The following is a 21,659-nucleotide window of genomic DNA, read 5'->3' as shown; positions in this document are numbered from 1 at the left end:
GGTTTCTCTGTCCTTTTGACATGTATATACCATTCATTGGCCACTTTCTTATTTTCTGAACAACATGGTGTTCACAGTTCATCATGTACTTGTCTAGTCTCAGCTTTTTGATCAGCCATTTCTCCAAAGAATTGATTCCTCTTAGTGGAGAATACTTGATCTCAACTAAGAGCCGAGCATTAAACATGATTATTGCTACTGTGGTGTCACTGCTTCTAGGCTCTCTGAGTAGACAGAATTAGAAAATATGTGCATGTATATACATGTATGCACATCAATATGTGTATATGTAAATGTATATATAAATGTATATGCATAATATATACATATACTTATCTCTTTCCATATCTATAATTGTGTCATTTTATCTGTGCATCTATCTGTTCATCTTAATCTATCACACCATGACTTCATACTAATACCTCTAACACCAATCTAACAAAACATGGTGCTAGTTAGTGTTCCCCCTTTAATATCTGATACACTTCGAAAATGGAAGAAAGGACAATGAATGCAGTCAGCCTCTAGAAGCTAGAAACAACAAGGAAATGGATTCTCTTCTAGAACCTTCAGAATGACTACCAAAACCTCAATTTTACCCATAAGATCCATTTCAGATTTCTGACCTCCAAAACTGTAAGATAATATATTTGCATTATTTTAAACCAACAAACAACTTGTGTTAGTAAGCTAGAGGTGATTTGTTACAGCAACATAAGAAACTTACATAGGAGTATTATTTTAATTTTCTTCACCATCATAACTTTTGGGGGTGGAGATTTCATCAGCAGAGTTTCTCTCTTTTTCTTTTTTTTCTTATAATAGCTTTATTTTTGCTTAATCATTTCATGAATTTGCAGTAGTTTATAACATTTGTAGTTCAAGGGCACCCTCTTCTGTTTGGTTGGCAGAGTAGAGTGTTATTTTTCAATGTTTTGCTTGGCATCTTTTTTTTTTTAACTTTTTGGTGGTAATAGGAGGGATTGTGTGTTCTGCATATTTGGGTTTCCTTTGTTTTGCAAAGTCCTATATTTTGCCCTTTTGCTTCCTTTCCTCTTCACTACCCAGTCTTCAAAGGGTACTTCTCCCATCTTTTTCACCTTCTTCTCTACCAGAAGTGACGACTTTTGGTCTTAGGGCACTTTTAAATTCTCTTCTTGTAGTAAAATGTTTGGTCTTCTAGGACATTTTCAGTACTTTCACACTTAGTATGACTTAGTCTTTGTGACAAATACTTTAGATTCATCTTGGGTGTGATGCTTCTCCACTTCTTTCTCCATGTAGTTTTTCCCAGATTGTCCTTGTTCTCTGTGAAGGAATGTGACAGGAGTGCTTGAGAGGTAGCTCACTGGGATTTGTTGAATTTTCTATTTACTGGTAACTTAAATAATAAATAACTTAAATTTACTCTATTTACTGGTAACTTAAATAAAGTTTGGGCATTGTCCATCTTCTAATTAAGTTGTGGATGTTGATTTTTGTCATTTTATCTGTCCTTTAAGCCCCTTCCTTGTCATAAGAACTCCAATCTACTAGCACTCTTATAGTAGATTTGCACTTAGGATAAATTTCTCTATCTAGTGGTGATTTTAGATCAATTTTAGGCCCACTGCTGGCTCCTCTATTCTCTCTTCCAATCAGATTTCCCAGACTGTTTTCCATGAAGAAATGTGATAGGAGTCCTTACAAGAAAGTTCACGAGATTTGAAGCTTACTTTTCCAAGTACGGATTTCAAAGTTTGGATATTTTCTATGTTTTTAGTTATGCTATGGATGTGGATTTCTGTATATTCATTCGTTTTTCTTTTGTTATGTTTGAATTTTTAGAGGATATGTTGAGAGATTCAGATTTATGGCACTGTCGTTAACTGAGATACCTGTATAAAATTTAATTTTAGAGTAATTGCAACACTGATCCTACAACAAAAACAAATGCCAAAACAAACAAACTAACCCAAATCCTATAGACAAAACTCACTTATATTGACACAAAAAATTAAATGTTATTTTAAAAAACCGGTGGCAAAATAAAAGTATTTCATGATTAATCATATTATTCTAGGAATGCAAGGGGTTTTAATATTAGGAAAGCCTTTAAAATAATTTGTCATTTTAATAGAACCTCGTAAAAATTTATGATCCTTCTCATAAATGTAGAAGAAGAAAAAAAGCATTTGACATACCCAATGCCTATTTGTGTTAAGACACTCAATCATCAGAAATTGATAATAAAAACCCTTAACATAATTTTATCAATCATGTTCATATCTGAATGTTAAAGCCAGTACTAAAGTTAGAAAAAGCCTAAGATAATACATCAGGAATAATGGAGTTTATCCCAGGGATACAATATTTAGTATTTTCTCAGCTTTACTTATATATAATTGACTAATAACAAATTGTATATATTTGTTATTATACAATAATGAGAGAGAGAGAGAGACTTCTTTGTCACTCAGACAGATGTGCAGTGGCGCAATCATGGCTCACTGCAGCCTGGACCACCCAGGTTCAGGTGTTCCTCCTGCCTCAGCCTCTGTAGATGGGACTACAGGCATGCACCACCACCACACCCGCCAATTTTTAAAAATTTTTTGTGGAGATGGGGTTCCACTAGGTTGCCCAGGCTGCTCTTGAACTCCTAGGCTCAAGCAATCCTCTTGCCTCAGCCTCCCAAAGTGCTGAGATTACAAGCATGAGCTCCTGCGCCTGGCCCAAACTGTGTATTTTTAAGGTATGAAGATTGACGTATTGATATTGAAATACATTGTGAAATGATCACAACAATCAAGCTAATTAATATGTCTGCCACCTCACATAGTCACCATTTTCTTTTCTATTTTATGGTGAGAACACTTCAGCTCTACCTTCTTAGGAAATATCAAGTATACAATACAGTGTTGTTAACTATAGTCACCATGCTGTACATCAGATCTCCAGAACTTATTCATCTTGTATAAATAAAATTTAATTTGGCATTTGAAAATGAATTATTGTAATTCACCACGTTAATAGACTTAATGAGAAAAACCATTTGTTCTCAATAGATGCAAAAAAAGCATTTGTCAAAATTTGGCAACAGTTCCCCCAACTCATGAGAAAACAAAAAAAACTCTCAGAAAACTCCCAAAAGGAAATATGAAAATCTTGTGCCTACCCTCCACGCAACACCAAAACCACCCTCTTTTTATAGTCCCTTTGAAATCATGTATTGCCGAACTTTTGTTTTAGGGCCTACACCCTTAGCAGACTCTGAGCCACTCGGGAGTTACCTCCCCTCCTTAATCCAGACACTGTATTTTATTCGTGAAGCAGTAAATGAGGCCATGCCTCTCCCTGTCGACACCTCCTTGTCCTCTCAACATAACTGTCTTGCAGGCACAGATGTGTTTATCTGCCAGCCCGACCCTCAACAAAAGCTACAACCGAAGTGGACAGGCCCGAACACTGTGATACTCAGCATGCCAACTGCAGTGAAAGCCCAAAGACTCCCGCACGGGGTCCATCACACCAGGGTCAAGCTCACCCCCAAGCCTACTCCTTCCTCCAAAACATTAACAGCGGGCAACACCCTCGGAGTCCCTGTGTATGAACTTAAACAGAGAAAAACAATCCTTAAAGGTAGGAGGAAGCCAAAGATGGCAAGAGGACAGATGGCCTCCACAACATATCATCGAATATTACGGTCCTGCCACTTGAGCTGAGGATGGTTCATGGGGTTATCACATTCCCATATATATGCTAAGTAGAATAATTACACTACAGGTGGTTCTAGAGATAATCACTAACCAAACCGCCTCAGCCCTGGAAATGCTCGCGCAACAACAAAACCAAATGCTTGTGGCAATTTATCAAAACAGGCTAGCACTAGACTACTTATTAGCAGAAGAGGGTGGGGTCTGTGGTAAGTTTAATATCTCTAATTGCTGTCTTAACATAGACGATAACGGAAAAGCAGTTCTAGAAATCGCTTCAAATATAAGAAAAGTAGCCCATGTACCAGTCCAAACCTGGAAAGAATGGGACCCGGCAAACCTTCTAGGAGGGTGGTTCTCTAATTTAGGAGGATTAAAACGCTGGTAAGGACAGTAATCTTCATCACTGGGCTCCTCCTGTTTCTCCCCTGTGTTATCCCACTGATAATAAAAGCCATTAAAACTCTTGTTGAAACTACAGTTAACTGCCAGACAATCCAGACAATGCTCCTGCTACAACGACACAATGCATACCAACCCATCTCTCAAGAATACGCCCAAAATTAAGGTTTTCTTTTTCCAAGGTGCCCATGCCACCCACTATGTCACGTCTGAAGTAGTTATTGAGAAAGTCGCCCCTTTTCCCTTTTTTCTATAACCAAATAAGAATTAAAGATTCTCCCTGGGGCCTGAAAGCTTGAAGGGATGAGTAACTCCTCCCTTCTCAGGCCCAGTCCCAAGGCACAAGGCCACTTGCATCAGCAGAGTGCATCAGCAAGATAGCAGAAGCAGGAAGAGAGCGGGCCGGAAGACAACTACCCTGACCAGAAGACACGTATCCCTGAAGATTGAGAAAGAGACCGTCCGGGTGCTACCTAACAGTCACATCAGACTGGGACACTTCCTGTTTACAGGAGACTATAAAACCCCTGCCCTGTCCTCATTTGGTGCTGATGCCATTTTAGGCCTCAGCCGGCCTGCACCCAGGCTCTCATTGAAACAGCATGTTGCTCCAAAAAAAAAAAAAAATCTTGTGTCTACCATTCTACCATCATACTTAGTTGTGAAAGACTGAAAAGTTTCCATGAACACAGTATATTTCTTTATTTATTTAGGTCTTTTTTAATCTTTCCAAGCAATATTTTATGGTTTATAGGTCTTGGACATCATCTGTCAACTTCGTGCATAAGTATTTCATATATTTTGATGATACTATAACTGATATTCCATTTTTTTATTTCAATTTTTGTGAGTATATGGAAAGAAAATAGTTTTTAAAAGTATATTGATTTTGTTTTACTGCTACCTCACTAAACTCACATATTAGTCCACGTGGGGCTTTTAAAATAGATTCCATCAGAATTTCTACAAAATCATTTCCTCTGTGAATAAAGAGAATTTTATTTTTTCCTTTTCTATCTGAATGCCTCTGTTGATTTTTTGCCTTGTCTCACTGGTTAAAATCTACAGAACACTAGAATATAAATGGTAGAAATAGAAATCATTGTTTTCCTCCAGATGTTAGGGAGAAAGCATTCATTTGTTCACCATTAAGTATGATAAGTTTTACATAAAAGCCTTGATCAGGTTGAAGAAGCTCCTTTTCATTCCTTTGTTGAGAGGTTTCATCAAGAATGAATGCTGGTAGGGAAAACCCTTCAGGACATTGATCTAGGCAAGGATTTTATAGCGAAGAACTCAAAAGCAGAGGCAACAAAAACAAAGCTAGACAAATGGGACTATATTAAACTAAAAAGCTTCTGAACAGCAAAGGAATCAATCAAGAGTGAAGGGATAACCTGTTGAGTGGGAGAAAATATTTGTAAACTGTTCATCTAACAATGGACTAATATTCAGAATATAAAAGTAATGCAAACAACTCAATAATTTTTTAAAATCTCATTAAAAAGTGGGCAAATGACATGAATAGACGTTTCTCATAAGAAGAAATACAAATGGCTAACAGTTATGTGAAAAATGCTCAAAATCAAAATCATGAATTATCAGGGAAATGCAAATCACAATCACAATGAGATATCGTCTTACCCTAATTAGAATGGCTATTATTAAAAGGACAAAATAGCAGATGCTGTTGAGGATGCAGAAAAAACGAAACTCTTAGAAACTATTAATGGAAATGTAAATCAGTACGACCACTGCGGAAAACAGTATGGAGATTTCTCAAAAACTAAACATGGAAATACCATACAGTCTAACAATTCCACTACTGGGTATTTATTCAAAGGAAAAGAAGTGAGTATGTCAAACGGATACCTGCGCTCACTTGTTTATTGCAGCACTATTCACAATAGCTAAGATATGGAACCAACTGGTATCCATCAATGGACGAATGGATAAAGAAAAGGTAGTATATATACACACAATGAAATACTCTTCAGCCATAAAAAAGAATGAAATCATGTTATTTGCAGCAGCATGGATGGAATTGGAAGTCATTATGTTAAATGAAATAAACTAGACACACAAAAATTTTGCATTGTCTCACTTACATACTGGAGCTTAACAAGTTGACCTGATAGAGATAGAGAGTAGAATGGTAGATACCAGAGGCTGGGAAGATTATGTAGGTAGGAAGGTGGATGAAGAGAGGTTGGTCAATAGAATAAAACATATTAGATAGAAAGTATTAGTTTTAATGTTAGATAGCAGAGTAGGCTTACTATAGTTAGCAACAAAATATTATATATATATTTAGCAACAAAATATTATATATATTTATAAATATATATATTATATATAATAAATATATATTATATATATTATAATATATATAATATATATTATAAATATACATATATTATAAATATATATAATAAATATATATAATAAATATATATATTATAAATATATATATTATAATATATATATTATAAATATATATATTATAAATATATATATTGTAAATATATATTATAAATATATATATTATAAATATATATTATAAATATATATATTGTAAATATATATTATAAATATATATATTATAAATATATATATTATAAATATATATATTATAAATATATATATTGTAAATATATATTATAAATATATATATTATAAATATATATATATTATAAATATATATATATATATTTTTTTTTTGAGACAGAGTGCCGATCTTGTTGCCCAGGCTGGAGTGCAATGGCACAATCTCAGCTCACCGCAACCTCTGCCTCCAGGGTTCAAGCAATTCTTCTGCCTCAGCCTCCTGAGTAGCTGGGATTACACGCATGCGCCACGATGCCCTGCTAATTTTGTATTTTTAGTGGAGATGGGATTTCTCCATCTTGGTCAGTCTGGTCTTGAACTCCCGACCTCAGGTGACACGCCTGCCTCAGCCTCACAAAGTGCTGGGATTACAGGCATAAGACACCGCACCCGGACATATATTTCAAAGTATCTAGAAGAGAGAACTGGAAATGTTCCCAACACAAAGAAATGATAAATACTCAAAGTGATGGATATCCCAAATACCCTGACTTGATCATTACATATTCAATACGTGCAACAAAGTATCATATGTGCACCATAAATATGTACAAATATCATTTATCAATACAACTTTTTAAAAAGAATGAATGCTGGATTTCTTCAAATACATTCTCTGCATTAGAAATGATAATATGATTTTAATTATTCAGATTGTTAACATAGTGAATTACATTGACTGCTCTTTTGAATTATAACTTAACCTTGCTTTCTTGAGATAAACATTACATGGTCAAGAAGTATTGTCCTTTGCATATTTTGTTGGATTAGATTTCCTAAAAAGAAGTTTAGAATTTTTGCATCTATGTTCATGAGCAATATTGATCTTTAATTTTCTTGTCCTGTAATAGTATGTCTTATAATAATACCACATAGTATTTTAGTTTCAAGGTGATGCTGCCCATATAGAATCAGTTGGGAATTATCCTCTTCATTTGACTTATTTGGAATTGGTATTATTTATTCCTGAAATGTTTGGTAGGGTTCAACAGTGAAGTTATTTGGGTCTGGAGTCTTCTTTGTGGGAACACTTTAAACTACAAATTCAACTTCTTGAATAAATATAAGACTATGCATGGCTGAGCATGGTGGCTCACGCCTGTAATCCCAGCACTTTGGGAGGGTAAGGTGGGTGGATCACCTGAGGTCAGGAGTTCGAGACCAGCCTGGACAACATGGTGAAACCCCGTCTCTACTAAAAATACAAAAATTAGCCCAGCAATAGTGGCAAGCACTTGTAATCCCAGCTACTCCGGAGGCTGAGGCAGGAAACTCGCTTGAGCCTGGGAGGTGGAGGTTGCGGTGAGCCGAGATCGCACCACTGCACTCCAGTCTGGGCGACAGAGTGAGACCCTGATTCAAAAAAAATAATAAAAACAAAAATAAAAATAAATAAGATACAGAACTATGCATTCTTGGGAGAGTTTTCCTTGTTTGTGGTGCTTGTGTCTTTTGAAGAATTTATCGATTTCATTTAAATTTTTAACTATATGATATGAAATAAAGTTGTTAATAATATTAATTTTTTTTTATGGAGTCTCGCTCTTGTTGCCCAGGCTGGAGTGCAGTGGCACGATCTCGGCTCACTGCAACCTCCGCCTCCCGGGTTCAAGCAATTCTCTTGCCTCAGACTCCCAAATAGCTGGTATTACAGGCGTCTGCCACCACACCCGGCTAATTTTTGTATATTTAGTAGAGGCAGGGTTTCACCACGTTGGACAGGCTGGTCTAGAACCCCTAACCTCAGGTGATCCACCAGCCTCAGCCTCTCAAAATGTTGGGATTACAGGCGTGAGCCACCGCACCAGGCCTCTTATTTTTTAATAAACATAATCTGTGGTGATGACTTTTCTTTCATTCCTAATATAGGTTTTTGGGGGCCTTCACTCTTTTATTTCTAATTATTTTGATTGGAGGTTTTAAAATTTTATTAATTTTCTTAAAGAATCAATTTTTTGTTTTACTGGTTTTTCTCTATTGTTTTTCTCTTTTTATTTCACTTTAACTCCACTTTTATTACTTCCTTCCTTCTGCTTACCTTTAGTTTAATTTGCTCATCTTTTTCATTCTTAAGTTAGAAGCTGAGGTCATGGATTTGAGGCCTGTAGTCTTTAGTAACATAGGTGGTTTAGTGCTATAAATTTACCCTTACGTACTGATTTGGTCACATTCCACAGATTTGGACATGTGATTTTATTTTCATTTCATTGAAAATATTTTCTAATTTCCCTTTGAGTTTCTACCTTGATTTCTATGTTATTTCAAAGTTTGTAATTTTGGCCAGGTGTGGTGGCTCATGCCTGTAATCCCAGCACTTTGGGAGGCCGAGGCGTGTGGATCACTTGAGGTCAGGAGTTCAAGACCAGCCTGTCCAACATGGTGAAACCCCATCTTTACTAAAAAAAATAATAATAATACAAAAATTAGCTGGGCGTGGTGGCACGCACCGGTAATCCCAGCTACTCAGGAGGCTGAGACAGGAGAATCAATTGAACTCAGGAGGCGGAGGTTGCAATGAGCCAAGATGGTGCCACTGCACTCCAGCCTGGGCAACAGAGCGAGACTCTGTCTCAAAAAAAAAAAAAATGAAGTGGAAGTTCTTTTAAATACTACATTTTGAAGTCTGGAGTCATGGAAAATGGGTCTTATATTCTTAACCTCACCTTTTTGGAAACTATTTAGAATTGTTATTTTATTTATTTATTTTTTATTTTTAGTTCAGGAGTACATGTGCAGGATGTGCAGGTTTGTTACATAGGTAAATGTGTGCCATGGTGGTTTGCTGCACAGATCATCCCATCACCTAGGTATTAAGCCAAGCAAGCATTAACTATTTTTCCTAATGCTCTCCCTCTCCCCACCCCACCTGCCCATAGGCCCCAGTGTATGTTGTTCCTCTCCCTATGTCCATGTGTTCTCATTGGAAACCTAGAAACTATTTTAAGTCAGTAAGCTGACATATTTGTTAGTATTACATTATCTGCTGCCCATATCCAAGGGTTATTATCCCTTGTAACCTGATATCCAGGAACTCAATAACTGTTGTTTCATATATTTGTAGTTTTTGGTTATTTCAAGCATGAGGGCAAATTGGTCTCTGTTTCTCCAGAGTGACTAGAAGTGGGATTTCCTTTTTCATGTTTTTAAACATTGTAAGCATAGTTGTTTTATGGTCTGTGTCTTAATAATTCCATTAGCTGAAATTTTGTGCCTTTTTTTGCCTATTATTCTGGCTGTTCTTGCCCATTGCGTCTTGTTTGTTTATGGACCTGGTTATTTTGGTCATCATACTTTGTTATCTGTAGCAATGACTTTAGGATAGGATGAAGTCACTTTCCTCCAGAGAAGATTTCCATTTGCCTCTGCCAAGTTATTGGGGTTATTCTCAGTTGAGGACGATCTTAAATTTTAAGGCTTGGGATTCCCTGGATTATTAGGTAAATAGAACAAAAGATGAAATTATGTGTGAGAGCTCAACCAAATCCTATTCATCTATTCTCTGTGGTGTAGCCTTTTTGGGGGCCACCTTATTGAAGAAAGGCTCTACTTTGTATATATTGTGGCTTTTAGTTTAATATTTATCTTGCCCTAAGAGGCTATCAGAACAAAAGTTACAATTTTCTGATTTGGCAAATACTCACATGGCAAAAGTAGCTTCCAGTTCTCATTTATCTCCCTACGTCTTCATTTTCCATTTATTTTGGCCAGGTAACATCTTACCCCCCTCTCAGCTCTTCAATTGTTTAAAGAAGGCACTGTTTACATATTATTTAGGTTTTTAAAAGTTGTTTCCAGAGGCAGGGTTGGTATGAATAACCTCGCCTATCTTTACATAAATCTGGAAGTGCGTCATGGTTTTTTGTAGGATGAGCTCAGACACTGGCAGAGAGGGAAATGTTAATGAAGCTGTCCAGCTGGATTATACACTATCTGGATAGTCTTATCCTTGCAAGCACCTTCCTTGGTAATGGGCCTTGTTCTTCCATTCACTGAAATTATTCTTGTGATGCACTCATTAGGAACACTTGGTTCTATTTTTGGAATTTAGACCTCATTTGTTAGCAAAAGAGTTACTGTATGGACACATCTGCTTTATCATGTAATACAGTTGACAATTTATAGTTTAGTAAGCTCTCCAAAGGGGCTGCAGGCTGGCTTTTGGAGGACGATGCCTAATTCCACATCGGAGACTCTGCCATATGGGACTGCCTCCATTTCCCATTTTTTAAGCTGTGGTTCCACTAGGACAGTGAAAAAGTCAGCATAGTCAACATATGGAGACATTCCTGAATTTGGGGGTAGATAGGTAGTAGAATGAGGGAACTTGGCAGCTGTGTAACTTCTTCATCAAACAGAACTTGTTCTTGAGTAGGTAGGGCACAGGACCTGCTAGATGAAAGTTCAATTAGTGTCCCCAGAGCAGCATTTTCTTCATGGTCCCTGAAGCTCTGCTCCCCAACTCAAATATTTATATCAGTGGGGAAGGATTTCGACCTGTAGGTGGAGAGAGAAATTTCTATTTTTCTCGAGTGTTCTCAGAGAACACTGGGACTCTAGTAACATAATGTCAGGCCTCTCTCTACGCAGTAACAGCAACACCAAAGCTCTGTAGAAGAAAAAAAAAACACAACAAAAAACTAGGACCAGAGACAGACACAGTGGCTCACACCTGTAATCTGAATGCTTTGGGAGGTCAAGGTAGGAGGATCGCTTGAGCCCAGGAATTCAAGACCAGCCTGAGCAACATAGCAGGATCCTGACTCTAGGAAAAAAATGTTTAAAAATTAGCTGGGCATGGTGGCACAAGCCTATAGTCCTAGCTACTCAGGAGGCTGAGTTGAGAGAATCGCTTGAGCACAGGAGTTAAAGGCTGCAGTGAGTTGTGATTGTACCACTGCACTTCAGTCTGAGTGATGGTGTGAGACCCTGTCTCTAAAAAAATCAAAATAAAAACACAAAAAACTGAGATCAAAAAGGAGTTATGCACACACAATGGGGAAAGGACAGTCTGTTTAATAAACAATGCTGGGAGAACTAGATATCCACATCCAGAGAATGAAACTAGACCCTTATCTCACACCACATGCAAAAATCAACTGAAAATGAATGAGGGATTAAAGACTTAAAGATAAGACCTGGAAATGTAAAACTACTAGAGGAAAACATAAAGGAAAAAGCTCCATGACATTAGTTTGGACAATTATTTATTTGATATGACCTCAAAAGCACAGGCAACAAAAGCAAAAATAAACAAATGAGATTACATCAAACTAAAAAGCTTCTGCACAGCAAAGGAAACAATCAACAGAGTGAAGAGACACCTATGGAATGAGAGAAAATATTTCCAAACCATAAATCTCATAAAAGATTAATATCAAAAGTATATAAGGAACTGAACTCAATAGCAAGAAAACAAATAGCTCAACTTAAAAAATGAATAAAGGATGAAAGGATGTGAATGGATTTTTTTTTTTTTTTTTTTTTGAGACGGAGTTTCACTCTTGTCACCCAGGCTGGAGTGCAATGGCGCGATCTTGGATCACTGCAACCTCCGCCTCCCAGGTTCAAGCAATTCTCCTGCCTCAGCCTCCCGAGTAGCTGGGACTACAGGCGCACACTGCCATGCCCAACTAATTTTCTGTATTTTAGTAGAGACGGGTTTTCACCATGTTGCCCAGGCTAGTCTTGAACTCCTGAGCTCAGGCAATACGTCTGCCTCAGCTTCCCAAAGTGCTAGGATTATAGGCGTCAGCCACCGTGCCTGGAAACATTCCTTAAAAGATGTACAAATGGTCAACAAGTATATGAAAAGATGCTCAACATAATTAATCATCAGGGAAATACAAATTAAAACCATAATGAGACATCACCTCACACTTGTTAGTATAGCTATTATCAAAAAGTCTTAAGTGTTGGTGAGGAGATGGAGAAAAAGGAACCGTTGCACACTGTTTGTGGGAATGTAAATCAGTACATCCATTACAGAAAATTATATGGCTGTTTCTCAAAAAGCTAAAATTAGAATTACCATATAATTCAACAATCATGCTTCTAGGTATATATCAGAGGAAATGAAATCAGTATGTCGAAAAGGTATCTGCACTCCCATGTACATAGCACCATTATTCACAATAGCCAAGATATGGAATCAACTTAAGTTTCCATCAAAGGCTAAATGTGTAAAGAAAATATGGCATACACACACAATGGAATTCCACCTTTAAAAAGAAGGAAATCCTGTCATTTGTGACAACATGGATGAACCTGGACAATTATACTAAGTTAAATGAGCCAGACGCAGAAAGACAAATACCACATGATCTCACTCAAACGTGCAGTCGAAAAAAGTTGTATTCATAGAAGCACAGAGTAGAAAGGTGGTTACTATGGGTGAGTGTGGGGGAGTTGGGGAGATGCTAGTCAAAGGATGCAAACTTTCAATTAAACAGGAGAAAATAAGTTCAAGAGATCTATTGTACAACATGGTAATTATAGTTAGTAATGTATTACATTCTTTAAAATCGTTGAGAGTAGATTTTAAGTATTCTCATTTTTAAAAATCATGTGAGATAATGTATATATTAATTAGTTCTATTTAAGCATTTCACAATGTATGCGTTTTCAAAACAACATGCTGTACCTAATAAATACATACAGTGTTTTATCCTTAAATTGAAAAAATTAATTAGTTTTTAAAAAGCATTTCCCAACTGCCAGACATAGTTGGTGACGCCAGAGACAGAGTCCATAGTCGAAACCTAGGAGCTCAAGATAGGAAATGCCAAGAAAAACAAATAATGACTGAGGCCTTACTCTGCAGGGCAAGATGGCAATTAGAATAGCTAACACATATTGGATGTGCAGTTATGTGCCAAACATTTTCATAAGTGTTTTAGAAATGTTCATTTATTTCAGCCTCACAGTAACTTTATGACATAGGTACACGATTACAATCTTCATTGCATACGCGAGAAAACCCGAGCACAGAGAGGTTAATTAACTAGCTCAAAGTCACACAGCCACTAAGAGGGGACCCCAGTCCTCAGACAAGCCTACAGTATTGTTAGTTGTTGGCGTCAATTGTGCTGAGCCGAGGGAGGCAGCAGGCACAAGGAACACGGGAACAGCCAAAGACAGCGCCATCCCCAGCGCCTATCCTACCCACGTTGTTTGTGGAGATGAACATTCACACTGTGGGATCTGAGAGGGGAGAGGGCGGTAAGGGGAGGAGTATCCCAGGCGGCAGCAGAACGTGGTTTTTAGCCTTCATTCCCTCAAATATGTGTGTGAGAAGTATGGGGGCGCTGGTTGGTCCTGAGCTCTAATTTCACCCATTGGAACAGGAAAAACTGGACCTGTGAAAACGTTGCCCTCATCCCTGAAGAGGTGAGACGTCCTGCCAAGGTCTCTTTCGCCATCTAGTGGCCAATAGGATGTATGACACACAACGCAAAAACAGATGTGGGGAGCAGGGGCTCCTAACCCGGGGCTTGGCGAGGCGAGGGATGGGGAAGTTCTGAGAAAGCAAAACTCCTAGAATCCTCTGTATCAGCAACTCTGCTGCATTTTCCCACAGCTGCCATGATATCCGCAGTGGGTTTTGGGACACACACAATGTAAGGGCCACAGCTGGAAGGTGGGGAAAGGGTGGCCAGAGAGGCCTGCTCCAGTTGCGGGTGGCTCCGGCTGGGGGAACTGCAACCACGGGAACTTCTTGGTGGAGTTTAGGCCGTCTTGGCATGGAGAGGACAGGGTCGGCCCCTTCCCTGAGAGAGCCCTGTTGGGCCCCTCACGTTTTCTCGGCCATCAGGGTCTGGACTGGAGCCCCCGGAGTCTCTTCTGCCAGGCAGCCTGGGCTCCTTCCTAGGCCAGACCGAGCCCTTCATGCTTTCCTTCTCGCCCTCTGGAGTAAGGCCCGGGGACCCTACCTGCTCCCCTCTCCATAGCTGCCACCTCCTACTCCACCCTGTGGGTTCAGCTGTCCCTTCGGAACGTGGCTGCCGAGGGGGCCGCAGCCGGCCCAGCTCCTCCCTTGCCCGGGACCCATATGGCCGGCCCTGACCCTTCCTGATCATAAAGGCTTCACTGCGCTCCTGCTCTGGCAGGGAGGCATTCAGGGCACACACAGCCGACTGACACATTCAGGGGCCACAAACAGCAAAGACACTTTCAGAGGGTTCACAGTCACCACCACTGGCCTACAGGTTCCTCCCGCCTTTTGACTCAGAGATGCCATGTGTAATCTCTCTATATTTCAGAATAGCAGCCCCCCACTTTGTTCCTGACCCCAATCCATCCTACTATGCACTGCTTATCTGAAGCAATATGTATTCCTTCTCGGCACAACCCTTATCCTCACACTTGCTTCCACCTCTCCTTCCACCCCTAACTTGACCTCTATCCCTGATTCCAACCTAATCCCTTACCCTATGTAAAATCGGTGCTTCCTATTATCAAGGAAATGAAAAACAGACATCTTCAACCCTCACAAAATTCCCAATCCATCCCGTCCCTAACTATGATCCTAACATTCAGAATAATTGCAAAACTCCTGCATTGTGGACACACCTGACCCTCACTAACCCCATCTTCACTTGATCCCTGACTGCTACCAAGACCTCTTTCACCTATAGATCACTCTTTTTCAACGTCCATATGATCGCCAAAGCACACACCTTTGGTTTCATCCTGTCACTAGTCCTGATGCCATCTTTAAGTGTCACCAACTATTAGACACACACCTGATCCTTTATCCCCTCACCTTGCTGTCTTTTAAGAAATCAAGACTGGAAGATACACAGTAGTGAGAAGATGTCCAGGAGGTGCCCCCTTGATTCTGCGGTCTGGGAGGTCCTCCAGAAAGGGTGAACCTTCGTGCCCACCCACGCACCCCGGCTCCAACCCCATTTCCTAGGCCTCTGCCTTTCACTGAGGAATGATTTCCACTGGTTTCCTGTAAGGCCATGTCGCAGATACGGTTAGAACTTGTGTCTGGATCTCACTCTACTCTGCTTCTGGGGCCTGGCCTGACATGAAATGCTAATCTGGTCCGGCTTATGTTTATGTCAGTGAAGCCATCCTCATGAAGAGGACGTGCACATTAGACCACAGTGGGGTTTCTAGAACATGTCCTGTCCCTACATAGGAGACACTATGGGTCAAGGTATCTTTGGTCCTAGATGCAGGGAATAGCAGACTCTTTCTGTAAAAGGCCTGATGGTGAATGATTTAAGCTATGCAAGCCACAGGTGGCCTCGGTCACATAGCCTCCATTTTTTCAAGCAAAGCTTTAAAAATGTAAAAATCACTCTTAGCTTTCAGGCCTTACAAATACAAGTCACTGGCCACATCTGTTCTGTGAGTTAGCTTGCCAACCCCTGGCTTAGACATTCATTCTCACCTCTCAAATCCATCAAAGCCCTCCCTCCTCTCCTGGGCTTTCCATAGCACAAGTGCAGGTTTATAATGAATTTCCTCACCATGAGTACCTGAAAAGAGACTATGGAATTGAGTTTTGTGTACAGTGTGAGGGAGAAGTAAAGTTTCATTTGCACGCACGGATGCCCAGTAATCCCAAGACCACTCATTGAAAACTCAGTCATTTCCCCCAGAGAATTGAAATGCTGCAGCTGTCATATATCACATGTTTTATTTTAAAAGCTATGGCTTTCTCATCAGTGACTATGGAGGCTACAGGACAGTGTCACGTCCTCTTGAAAGTGCTGATGGGAAAAAAAATCAACCCAGAGTTCTCCATCCTTGAAAATATCTTTACAGATGAAGGTGAAATAAATGTTTTCAGACAAAAGACAACTAAGATTCTTTGTCACTGGTAGGCATGCAATAAAATAAATGCTATAGGACATTCTTCAGGTTGAAGAAAACTACATCAGAGGAAAATACAGATCTTCCAGAGCCAGAACATGTTCCAGAGTAAAGAACATCAGAAATTTTCAGTGTCTGAGAATGTACAAAAAAATTTTTCACTTAGTTCCTTTAAAATATACTTGAACGCTTAAAGCAAAAGTTCTAACATCATTTTGCTGTGTTTATAATGTATGTACATAAATTACATATGACAATAATAGTATAAAGGACACCGAGGAATAGTAAAAGTATGTATATTGTTATAAGGATTTTACATTCTGTATGAGGCGGTAAAATATCAACTCTGAGAAGATTATAAAAAGTTAAGGATGCATATTGCAATCGCAAGAATAACCACTAAAAAATAACACAAAGTGGTATAGCCAAAAGGCCAACAGACATATTATAATAGAATTCTAAAAGATAAAGTGTTCTAATACTTGAAAGGAAGGAAAGGGGAAATGGAAGAATACAAATTAATGAGGACAAACAATGTAAACTATAAAATTGTAGCCCAAAATTCAAACCTATCAATAAATACATTAGCTGTTAATGGTTAAACATTCCACATAAAAGACACAGTTTTTTTGAATAGATACAAAAGCAACACCAATCATACCTTGTCTGTAAGATATGGACTTTAGCAGCTTTAGAAGTGTTTTTGTAGAATCATTCTATGTAAACAATACTGTCATCTGTGAAAGCACTTTTACTTCTTTCTTTCCAAACTGTAATCTTTTTTTTTTTTTTTTTTTTTTTTTTTTGCCTAATGGCACTTCTTAGAAAATCTGGTATGACGTTGAATAGAAGAGGTGAGAGACGAATTCCTCACGTTGCTCTAGATCTTAAAAACAGTGTTGACTTTTTCAGTGTTAAGTATGACATTAGTTGTAAACTTTTACCATATTGAAGTTATATTTTCTTCAATTTCTAGTTTGGTGAGAGTTTTTTAAAATCAGGATTGGTGTTTATGTTTGTCAAATACTTTTTCTACACAATTTCAGATGATTATATGCTTTTTCTTATTAATTTTATAAATGTGAATTAACCTGTTAATTTTTGAAACTTTTAAAAACAGCTTTATTGAGATAGAATTCACACACTATAAATTCCACCAATTTAAAATGTACAATGTGGTGGTTTTCAATATATTCACAGAATTGTGCAATCATTACCATAATCAATTTTAGAATATTTTCATCACTCCAAAAAGAAATATGCCTACTAGCAGTTAGTTCTCATTCTCAGCTTCCTCTAGTCCCTGGCAAACACTAATCTACTTTCTGTGTCTATGGATTTGCCTATTCTGGAAACTATATATAATTGTAATCCTACAAGATATGGTCTTTTGTGTCTGGCTTTTTTCACTTAGCATGTTTTGAGGGATTTTTCATGTTGTACAATGTATCAATAATTCATTCTTCAATATGGTTGAATAACAGTCCATTGTATGGATATACCACATTTTTTATATATATTCATCAGTTGATGGACATTTAGGTTGTTTCTACTTTTTGTGTGAACATGTTTTCATTTCTCTTGTGTAGATAAATAGGTTTGGAATTGATTAGTCATATGATGATAGAATCTTCAAACTTTTGGGGAACTGCCAGACTACTTCTAAAGTGACTGTACCATGTGATATTTCCACAAGCCATATATGAAGCTTGCAGCTTATGCACATCCTTACTGACACTTGTTATTATCTGTCTTTTTAAAATATAGACAACCTAGGGGCTGTGAAGTAGTACCTCACTGTGTTTTTTCTTTCTTTCTTGATGGTATCATTTGTGAAACAACTTTTTTAAAACTTGATGAAATCTGGTTTGTCGAGTTTTTTCTTTGGTTGGCTATGCTTTTGGTATCCCTAAGAAACGAATGTGTAAAACAAAATCATGAGGATTACTCTTATGAAAGACTGTTTTTCTCTACTGTTACACAGAACCATAAACATATACGGATTCTAGAGGGTGAATATGTACTAAGTACAGTTTCTGGAAGGCTTCTAATCAAACACTAGTATAGTTTGTATCTCAAAAATACAAGTTAGAGTCTACAGGTTTTAACTATTTATGTCTTAAAAATTGAAATGTTGAAAACGAGCAAGGGTTGCTTCTGAAATTTACAGAAAACCCAAAAAAGGTCCTAGTATACATTTAATAAAGGTACAAGTTATACAATATTGTTTTATTTCAGATTCTATTTTCCATAAGAATAGGCACACTTCTATATATACATTGAAATGATTAAATGTCCTACTTTCAATGGTCATGGAAAGAAAAGCTTTTGGCAAATAATTACTTAACATAAAATCCAGTCTTCTTTGGCATGCTTAATGGCATTGTAAGTGGCCTCGCTATAAAAGACCTGAGTAAAGCATAAAAAAGAAAAATAAATTAAAAAGAGAATTCCATATATAGGTCATGTCCATTTAAATTCATACCAAAAAACCCCTGTACACTCCCATGCAAAAGTGTATATAGAAGAAAAGGTGGAATGTACTAGATTGAAATATCAATTGAGTTTGTGTGATTCAGAGTATCCTCTCTTTCCTGTTTTACGATTACTCATTTATCATTTCTTTGCCAGATGCATCTATTATCCTTAAGAACTTAACAACAAAGCAATCATATGAGATTAAAAATAAAGTACTATCATGAAGAGATATGCTATTCAGTATCCATTATTCAATGTTGAATGAAGAAACAATGACACAAAACTCCACCTACATTTTAACTAGAATGTAATTGAAGAAAATAAATGGTATATTCCTCCCTGGATGAATGTATGTATGCTCCAAGCATCTTGTCAGCAAATAGGGGAGTTTATTGATGTGCAGTAGGATACATTTATTTAGTTAAATAATATCAGCTCTCATGAGTGGTTGTACACCTTATTTACAACATTTGAATACATGTACCCATTAAGCTGCTAATAGTGGTTCCCTTGGGATAGGTTGATTTGGGATAAAGTATTTCCTTAGGTCTTTCATTGATTCGTGCACTCTATGAAATTTTTCATAATGCTTCTATTATCTTTGTAATTCAATAACAAATCCAGAATAAATATGTGCAGAAGGCCATGTGCAGTAGCTCACGACTGTAATCCTAGCACTTTGGGAGGCCGAGGTGGGCAGATCACCCGAGATCAGGGGTTTGAGGCCAGCCTGGCCAACATGACAAAACCCTTTCTCTACTAAAAATACAAAAATTAGCCGGACGTGGTGGCACATGCCTGTAATCCCAGCTACTCGGGAGACTGAGGCAGGAGAATCACTTGAACCTGGGAGGCGGAGGTTGCAGTGAGCTGACATCGCGCCATTGCACTCCAGCCTGGGCAACAGAGTGAGACTCTGTCTCAAAAAAAAAAAAAAAGAAAAAGAAAAAAAAAGTGCAAAAGAAATTATTGGTGAAAACTTGCTGTGTTGAACACATGAGAGAGTCCTAAGGAATCTATATCTCTGAATGTATACAACATATATCTGTGAAATATGGTTGAAAATACAACCATATTTTGCAGGTCCTTGTCCTCTTGAGGTGGCATTACCTATGATTTTGCTACGCTTCTTTAAAAATGGATGTTGTACCTGAACACATTATTTAGAAATACATCTGATTTGTGAAATCCCAAAAGTAAGAGGCTACTCTCTAAAATATAATCAGTATTTCAAAGAATATTTAATGAAGTTTGGAAAGTACTCTAGCTACAATATGTACAGAAAATGTATCTGAACACTGAAGGTACAAAGGAATTTGAATATGATTTTTAATGTTATTATATGTACATAAGAGATGATAATGACATTTTATTTATTTATTTATTTATTTATTTATTTATTATTTATTTTTGAGACAGAGTCTTGCTCTGTCACCCAGGCTGGAGTGCAATGGCGCGATCTTGGCGCACTGCAACCTCTGCCTCCCGGGTTCAAGCGATTCTCCTGCCTCAGCCTTCTGAGTAGCTGGGATTACAGGCATGTGCCACCACGTCCAGCTAATTTTTGAATTTTTAGTAGAGACAGGGTTTCACCATGTTGGTGAGGCTGGTCTTCAACTCCTGACCTCATGATCCGCCCGCCTTGGCCTTCCAAATTGCTGGGATTACAGGCGTGAGCCACCGTGCCCGGCCTCTTTTATTTATTTTGGAGACAGAGTCCCGCTCTGTCACCCTGGCTGGAGTGCTATGGCACGATCTTGGCTCAGTGAAGTCTCCACCTCCCTGGGCTCAGGTGATCTTCGCACCTCAGTTTCCCAAGTAGCTGGGACTACAGACACACTCCACCTTGCCAGGATAATTTTTGTATTTTTTTGTAGAGACAGGTTTCACCATGTTGCCCAGTCTGGGTGAATGACATTTTAAAAGTCTTTATTCTTATTGGGATTGAACTATCATTTATTTTTGGCTTCATGATTTCTCAATATCTGAACAGTTTGCCAACAGCAACTATTGCTTTTTAAATTTTCTGGATAATAAGGCTCTTTCCAGGGTAGAATAAAAAGATTTCAAGTTCTCCAAGTACATATATGTATATGGGAACATGGAAATTGTATGAGATAATGATGATGTTTCTGTTCAAAACTACCTTCGGTATTCATTCAATTATGTTTAAAGATAGATAAACTACACATTAGTATACAGTCATGCCCTGTATAATGATCTTTAGGTCAATGACTGACTGCATATATGATGGTTATGCCATACATAATATTATAATATCGTATTTTTATTGTACCTTTTCTATGTTTAGATACACAAATACTTACCATTGTTACTATTGCCTACAGTATTCAGTATAACAACATGCTATACCACTTTGTAGCCTAGGAGCAATGGGCTATATTCTGCAGCCTAGGAGTGTAGTAGGCTATACTATCTAGATTTGTGTAAGTACACTATGATGTTTGCACAATGATGAAATCAACTAACAATGCACTTCTCAGAATGTATCCCTGTCATTAAATTAGGCATGACTCCATATCCATCTATATGTGTACTTATGTTTAAAAAGTATATATATTTTTTGAGACGGAGTCTCACTCTGTCTCCAGGGCTAGCGTGCAGTGGTGTGATCTTGGCTCACTGCAACCT

This window comes from Pan paniscus, chromosome X (assembly GCF_029289425.2).
Source record: "Pan paniscus chromosome X, NHGRI_mPanPan1-v2.0_pri, whole genome shotgun sequence".
In the NCBI taxonomy this organism is placed as follows: domain Eukaryota; kingdom Metazoa; phylum Chordata; class Mammalia; order Primates; family Hominidae; genus Pan; species Pan paniscus.
The sequence above is the reverse complement of the archived record's forward strand: the minus strand, read 5'-3'. Positions refer to the sequence as shown.